Source organism: Protopterus annectens, chromosome 14.part0 (genome assembly GCF_019279795.1).
Source record: "Protopterus annectens isolate FY-2018-M chromosome 14.part0, PAN1.0, whole genome shotgun sequence".
NCBI classification, from domain to species: Eukaryota; Metazoa; Chordata; order Ceratodontiformes; family Protopteridae; genus Protopterus; species Protopterus annectens.
Window position 1 is genome coordinate 1,036,549,277 of NC_056748.1, and position 8,045 is coordinate 1,036,557,321.

The window sequence follows — 8,045 nt, forward strand, 5'->3', positions numbered from 1 at the left end:
TCATCTAAGCTGTTGACTGGTGCTCACTGGTTCACTTTCAGCACATCACTACTCACAAGTGGTCCAAAACTGAGGGCCTTGGACTAATATTCCACTGTAAACCTCACTGGTGACATTTCATTGATATTTTTAGAGACATAAACTATAGTAAGACAACTTCCAAAAACTGGATCTTTAGTTTCATTTTGAAATGAAACATATACATCTGAACACTTTAAAGACACAGTTGCAGCCATGAGAGATGTGGCCCACGCAGTTAATGCTAATAAGGGAACCCTGATCCAGTCATTTTTAATATCACTATCAGTGTCACTACATATATACTGGGGAAAAAAAGAGCATTTGTTTGGGAATAGGTTAAATACTGCCAGCAAGGCTAACTTGCAATAGGGGGGGGGGGGGCTGATTAACTTAGGGAGGACAGTGGATAGTGAGGAATACCAAATTGTATTCCGTGCTAAGAACCTGTGTAGTAGACAAATCAAAGGAAAGGGGGGGGGGGGTGTATGTAGTAAGAAAAATAAAATAAGTGGGTATGGGGAATGGCATCACCCTCCAAAAAATACTATTAATTTCAAATGTGATAAAGGGCAGTCAGTCAAACACCATAATAGAAAGGATAGAGATTAAGCCATTATATCTCCTCAGTCTCCAGAACTTATAAAAGATAGCTTTTCTATGCATGTTATTATCATGCGTGTACACAAACTTGTCATGTTACAAGCTAATGTGACACAAACAAAAAAGCGATTTTTGCAAGGTGATATAACCCTTTCCACACCTTAACCGTATTGTCCTCACTCAGACGTCACTATACCCTGGAAAAGAGTGAGCAATGAGAGGCAATTAAACACCTGTACTGAGGTGCACCAACCTTGGACCACCTACAACTAGCAATCACTGTTATTACAATGGAAAGTGAGCAGCTTAACACAAGCAACTGTCATTTTGAACTATATGCCCAAGCATCTGTACTTGAGCTTGGGTGATCTAAGCAAGGGACTGTAAGATGAAGAAAGCAATGTAAAAAATAAATAAAGACTGATAAATAATAGCGGCTATAGAAACCAACAGTGGTAGAAAATAAAAAGGCTTTTATACCCCTAACACTCTGTGAAGATGATATCTAAGTGCTCAATAAATGTGTGCCATTCTTGAGACCCCATTCTATTAGGACATAGACAGAATACATAAAGGCTAAAGTAGGATAACTAAAACAGTCTAAGATGGGAAGAAAATGCCATACTAAAAGAAATCAAAGGAGCTTACAATGTCGTCTTTTCTGCAAAAGAGTGAAATATTATGGAAACTTTAAATTGCACCAACAGAATTAACAAATTAGAAGGCAATACATTTTGAAAAAGAACTGTGCAGGAATAAGAAGGCACTCTAAAGTTAACATTAAAGGTTGCTCAGGGATTGTTTGAGGTAATATATTTCTTTCACAAGTACAATGATGAGAACAGTGAATAGCTCCTTGGGGGATGGGCAATATATAACATGTACAATTAACAGAAGTTTCATAACGTAAATGTTGCAAAGGTGCAAGAAATGAGCTGGTTAACAAGAGATTGCAGGTTTAGTGACAAGTACAAAAATGGGCATTGTATGTCAATAAACTGTTTTTTACCCGATATTCAATGTTTCAAAGTATGTAACAAAGGGCTGCATGCAAGTGTATTTAAGCTGTCTTTTGTAAAGTGTGTCCACAAAAGGTAAACAATTTTGATTACATGTTATTTATTTGGTTGCAACATAAAATTTAAATTAGTTTCTGAAAGGTTTCAGAAAAATGGTATCATGGTATAAATTGCTCATAAGTGCCATTCCATCTGGTTCCAGGTATCACACAACCACTCATACACACACGCACAGACAATCATCCATACATAAACAGCATATATATATATATATATATATATATATATATATATATATATATATATATACATATATAAAGTAAATGACAGTTATAATACCTCGGTCAGCACAGAATACAGGCAGAGTACTGGTGTAGACAGTAATACCCAGCACTTTGTGCATTGTGCCTTAACAGACTTTAGAAATGTACAGCTTTTCTGTTTTTGACTGTAGTAAACAAAAACAGTTGCAGACAATGAGAAAGAAACCTCAGTAGCAGATAACATCCATCGTGTTTCCACATAAGCCCACTTTCCTATCTACTGGATAAGCACAGATGTTATGACTCAAAAAACCTAATTTTTGGAACTGTGGTCACACGGCTGTACTGATACTTCATTACATTCTTGATAACTACACCATGAATTGGCTGAAATCCTAAGGGATCCAAAACACACAGTTCCCCTTCTGATCAACATAATTTTAGGGTCTTCTGTAAATGATGGGTCTGCTATGTCTGAATAAACTGCACAACTCCTGAACACATTTGGTTGTACATGCTAGCATGAAACAGATTGAATACACACAATATCTAAATGTATGTACATTGTCTACATGAGTTTTCATGCAAATAAACACCTAACAAAGCATGCATGTTTGCAAGGGTGCAAGCCCCCCCCCCCCCCCCAATGTGGGTAAGGTACTTCATCCTTCACTCTACACCACCTTACTTACATATAGTCTCACAGGACAGTCTCCACCCCTGCAGCAACATTTGTTTACATGTGATCAGCTGGGAAAGTCATCTGACTTTGCTGACAGTGTGTCAAAGAATTTAAAGTAACCAGAGAAATTCACAGACTTTTTATAAGCCGCTGGCTTAATGCACACTGCAATGTGCTTGAAACAAGGACTGTGAACTGAACTTTGATTTATAGCTCTTGGATTCTACCACTGAGGTAAGTTTATGTTTTTCTTTCACAATGCTACCTTTAAGCTTATGTTTTATTTTAGTATATATATATATAAAAAAAAATAACAATTTTCATTTTAATGTTTGAAGTAATAAGCAAAGTATTAGTAAAAACTTGAGGATGCTAATAGGCTTGGAAGTCACTGCTTACAGAGACAGGTAGTCACACAACATGTGCTACTGATGTACGGTGACAGATTAGTTGATCCAGAAGGTGAAACATTTTTATTTATAACAGAGAAGAACATGTACTTTTTAGATTTTGCTACAAAGTTTTTGTATTTAATGAACATGAAACAAGTCAGGCAGAGAAGACTTTTTTGAATCTGAAGTGATAAACAAGTCTTTTAACACTTTAATGAAATAACAATAAACCGCACTGCAAGGTGTACTGAAGTTATTCTTCATGTACTGTCTTTCTGCAAAGTTATAGCCACTTCTTTGCTTCCCTCCTTCAGTTTTAAGAGTCTGATTCTAGAAGCGGGTTAGGAAATACAGCTTCAAGTAGTGAAATGCCAGATATGGCTTAAATATGTTGTATATACTTTACACCCTCCTATGCTATTAATTTACCTGCTGTCATATTCCTGGCTGTTTCTAAAACAAAAATATAGTGGTCTGCCATAAGTACCTATCAGAAACAAAGAAACAAATGTAGTTGTTTCTGTTAGTGAGAAATGAAAAAAAATTGGGAATCACTATGAAAATTGAAAAGTGTTGCTTTAGAAAAGAGGATGAGACAACAAACCTGGAGCCATGAATCACAATCTTTGTAACAGGAAGACTATGGGAATGAAAATAACAGAATCATAAAACAATCACACATTTTTGAAACCTATGCCCATATACACCAAATTTCCTATGAACACATATCTGTCATCTCCCCATGACATTATGCAGAGCGCACATAGCTCCTACATACATTTCCTTCCATTCCTTACCATCTTCGGTAGTCTTGATATTTCAGTTCACTTGAGCCATCCAACATTTGTCTTCGTTTACTATTAGAACACTGTTACTGCAATTGATTTTACTGCTTTATACTATAAAATGTTTTTGCATTTTATTCACCTGCCCTAGGATAAATATGAAAACTCACTATAAGCATTTATGTGCACTTTGTAATAACACAGATAAATTATCTGCTGCATGTTATTTTCACAGGCAAAGTTAGATATTCAAGTAAGTTTATTTTTAAGCTTCCCACAGTATGTGCTACATGCATTCATATATAATTTGAAGCTTTATTTAGGTTATCACCTGATTTTGCCATAATCTGATATTTAGGCTGGCTGATTCTTGCCTGAGGAGCTTTCTGTGTGAAGTCTGCATGTCCTCCTTGTGTTCATGTGGGTTTCCTCAGGGTGCTCCGGTTTCCTCAGACACTCCAAAGGTCTGCGGTAGGTGGACTGGACACTCTATATTGGCCACAGGTATGAGCTTGCATGTGAGTGTGTGGTATGAGAAGAACTATCACGTCAGGGATAGTCCCCTGGCAGTTTCATCCTCAGCTTTAGATGACTGTCAGTGTTGAAGTGACACCCCGACCCCCATGTGCAAAAATGGGAAAAAGGGTGATGGATGGATGGATTATAGCTCAGAAGTTTAAGTTACATGCTATGAACTCACTTAATAGAACATCCTACATTTGTGTCTTATATTTCATATCGTAACACTTACTACAATTGATTTTACTGCTTTATACTGTAAAACATTTCTGAGTTTTATTCACATGCCCAAGGATAAACATGGAAATTTGCTAAAACGAATTTGTGTGCACTTTATAGTAACACAAATTATCTGCTGCATATTATTTTTACAGTCAAAATTAGAAATGTAAGTAAGTTTCTTATGTTGTGCTTCTTGCAATATGTGCTGCCTATATTTGGATTCACTTTACATGCTCGAAATGCTAAAATATCGAATTTTAGAATTTCGAGCCTGTAAAGTCGAACAGACGGAAACGTAAAACCAGAACTGTCGAATGGATTATGTCGAACTCATGGTATGGATAGTGTGTTAGGTAAGTGTACTGTTTTTGAGGTTTTGGGAAGAGTTTGTGTGTGTTTGAGTGTGTTGGGGTGTTTGAGGTGTGGATTAGGGTTTGTGCAGTGTGAATGTGTTAGTGTTGGGAGTGCTGGTGTTTGTGTTTGTGTGTATGTGATGTGTGTTTGTGTGGGGGGCTGTGCAATGCTGGGCTGTGTGTGTGTTTTGGAGTGTTGTGTGACCTCAGAGTTAGTATATATAAGTAGGAGGGGTGGGGGGTGCAGGGGGGCTTGCCCCCCTGCATATATTAAGGATAGGTATATGTGTTTGGTTGTGTGCGTGTGTGTTATGTTTATTGTAGGGAAGTGTTGGGAGGTATGTACGCTGGTGTATGTATGTGTTTTGTTGTGCGTGATGTGTGCTTGATGGGAGTTTGTACATTTGCGGTTTTGTGTTTCGCGTTTGTGTATGTTTGGTGTTTACGGGATTCGACTTTATAGTTTTGTTATACTGAATTTCAATAATTCAGTATTTTGATGCTATAAAGTTCATCCCTATATTCATATATAGTTAGAAACTTTATTTAGATTGATATCACCTGCTTTTGCCACATTCTGATATTTTGTTATAAGTTATGTGCTATGAACTGGAGTTTGATTCCCACACCCTCTGCATTCATTACGTATATGACATTATAAACAATTACGTAACAAGATCAGGCAAAGGCAATTAATGTGTAACAGTTAGGTCTCACCAATTAACAAAAACTTTATAAATAAATAAAATACTTAGTAATGACAGAAACTGAGGATTTTACTTCTGAACCAGATATTTGTCAAATAGAAAAGGAGTTAAGGTAGTTTGTGTTTTTCCATTATTTTCAAATAACTGTTTTAATTCTGGCAAATGGCAGAGCAGTAAAAAAAAATGAAGAATGAGAAACAAACACTGCAAGACAGGTTCACTGCAGGTTTCTCCACAGTGTGATATTGTATTAAGCACTAACAAAACAGCCACTTACAGAACTGAGCGGAAATTAAATGGTGTCTGCAGGAAAAGGTGTGCTTTTGGGCAGATACAGTGCACCTACCAGCACCGTATCTTTTTGCTTCAGTTTCAGCATCTTTATAGGGTAATTTTGAAATTTAGTATGACAAACATTGACCCAGAATTTGTCTATATACGAAAATAAATACTTCTTCGTTCATTGACTGCATGCATGTAGATGCTATTTAGTACAATAAAACGTCATAAACTGCTGTAATGCCAAACCTGAAAAGGAATGCCTTTTGTATCAAAGGCTTACTTGGATACATTTTTAACTTGTTAAGCACCTTGGGCCACCACATTCCAGTCTCAAAGTATGCATTTGATTGTTACATACTCTGCTCCACCTATGTCTTTGTCCTGTCTGCCACACAATGAAAACAACCATCTGAAATGCTTTACTACAGATAAAGCAATGCATTCTGAATGTATCTGTGCCTGGAACTTTATGTGACTGCCAAAGTTTAACAAGTAAATTGCGGCATTAAAAACATGTACGTTTGTACCAGAACATGAAGTAAGAAACATCCCTAAAAGAATTCACAGAACATACTGAAAAATTAGTTGAAAATGTAATCTTGTTTTAACATATCATCTACTTCAAATCAGCAAGATCTACTTTGGTACCAAAACCTTCAAGGAATTACGATCACAATGAGCTAGAATTTTTTTTTTTTTAATTTTTGCTACTTGTTTATTAAAGTTTTACATTACAGCTGTCAGCTGTTCCTGATTTTCAGAAGGACCACAATTTTGCCACAGACACATGTTATGTCCTTCAAGAAATTGCGACTTTTGTGACAAAACAGTAAATATTACTCACTAACAACTATTAGGCACTACATTTCCATCTATCCCATGCTGTCAAGTCACATCTAAATCCTATCGTGACCCCATGAACAGCTGACACCATCCTCAGAGTTTACTGGGTAAATAGGTAGAAAAAGTAGATTACCAAGCCCTTCTTCTGTATCACAGACAGGCACGCAGAGACATACAGACAATTTAGTGTCACCAATCCACCTAATGCACATCTTTAGGATATCTGAGGAAACTAAGGTTCACCAGCAAAACCCATGCAGACTCCAAACAGAAGGCATCCTAGCCTAAAATCAAACCAGAGAACTACTTGCAGTGAGGAGACAATGCTACTCACAGCACTGTTATCCAGATGTTAGAGTGACTGATTTCTTATTCTTCATAAATGCATTTTAATACTTTTCCTTCTATTCTATTGACTTTCTAACTGCACAGTACCGATATTAAACCAGTCTCTGATCTGATGCCTTTGTTCCAGATAATTTGCAGCTTTATCCCTCAGTTTTGTTTTAAAAAAATGAGTTATACCCAGCTGAAACTGTAATAACTCGTTAATGAAACTATAATGTATTTCTATAATATAATGTGAAAATTATTTATGTTCAGAAACTGTCCAGCAGAAATCAAAGATAACAACAGGAGTGATGACTAAAGCCTTCTGCTTAACCACAGGTAACATACAGTAGTGGTAGAAATGTGCAGGATTTCCTTCCCAGGAAATTGCTAAAGTTGAAGGTTATATAGTACTGGCAAATTTAGCTCTCTGCAGGGGGGAGGATATGGTCCACTTAATGTTCTGTCAGATAGGCTGGCAAAAACTCAAACAATGTTTAGAAATAGAAATATAATATGCAAAAATAAACAATAAAATATTTTCCAAAGGCTACTAGTGTAGCAGAAATGAAATATTCACTGAGATGAGTTCAATACTTATGATACTGCTACATTACAGCTCATTACTCCAAGCACAACTATTTGCCAGATTTTCAGGATAGTACTATTTTAAGAAGTATGTGTTTTATTGCAACAACTATATTAAGGGAATTAAATTAGTAACTAGATGTTATTACTATTTACTTAAATATAGATGAACTTCAAAATGTTTTAAAAACATTTTAAACAGATTAACCTGATCAATTTATAGTCTTAGCTTACGAGACTCTGCACACATTCTTATCTGCAATTTTTCTGTCCTGCACTAAAAACACTGAGTTGACAGAACTTGGTTGACAATAATGTGTCGCAATTTCACAGTGACCCCCTTGTTTTACAAGGTATAGTGCATCTGAATCATGAAGAAATTCAGAGAAATGAGAATCGGAATGAGCAAGTGCAAATTCAGCATCTAATTCAAATGCCA

General features: G+C 36.2%; 1 protein-coding gene across 2 annotated transcripts in view; it reads left to right on the top strand.

The window, feature by feature from the left end:
* The first annotated feature begins 2,720 nt into the window (after positions 1-2,720).
* Positions 2,721-8,045, top strand: part of GJB1 (gap junction protein beta 1) — a 272,150-nt gene continuing 266,825 nt past the window's right edge. Inside the window, exon 1 of one of the 2 annotated variants that reach the window (XM_044056840.1) lies at positions 2,721-2,819. The gene's annotated coding sequence lies outside the window, so the exon portion shown is untranslated. The remainder of the gene's footprint in view (positions 2,820-8,045) is intronic. The other variant, XM_044056841.1, reaches the window with a different exon arrangement.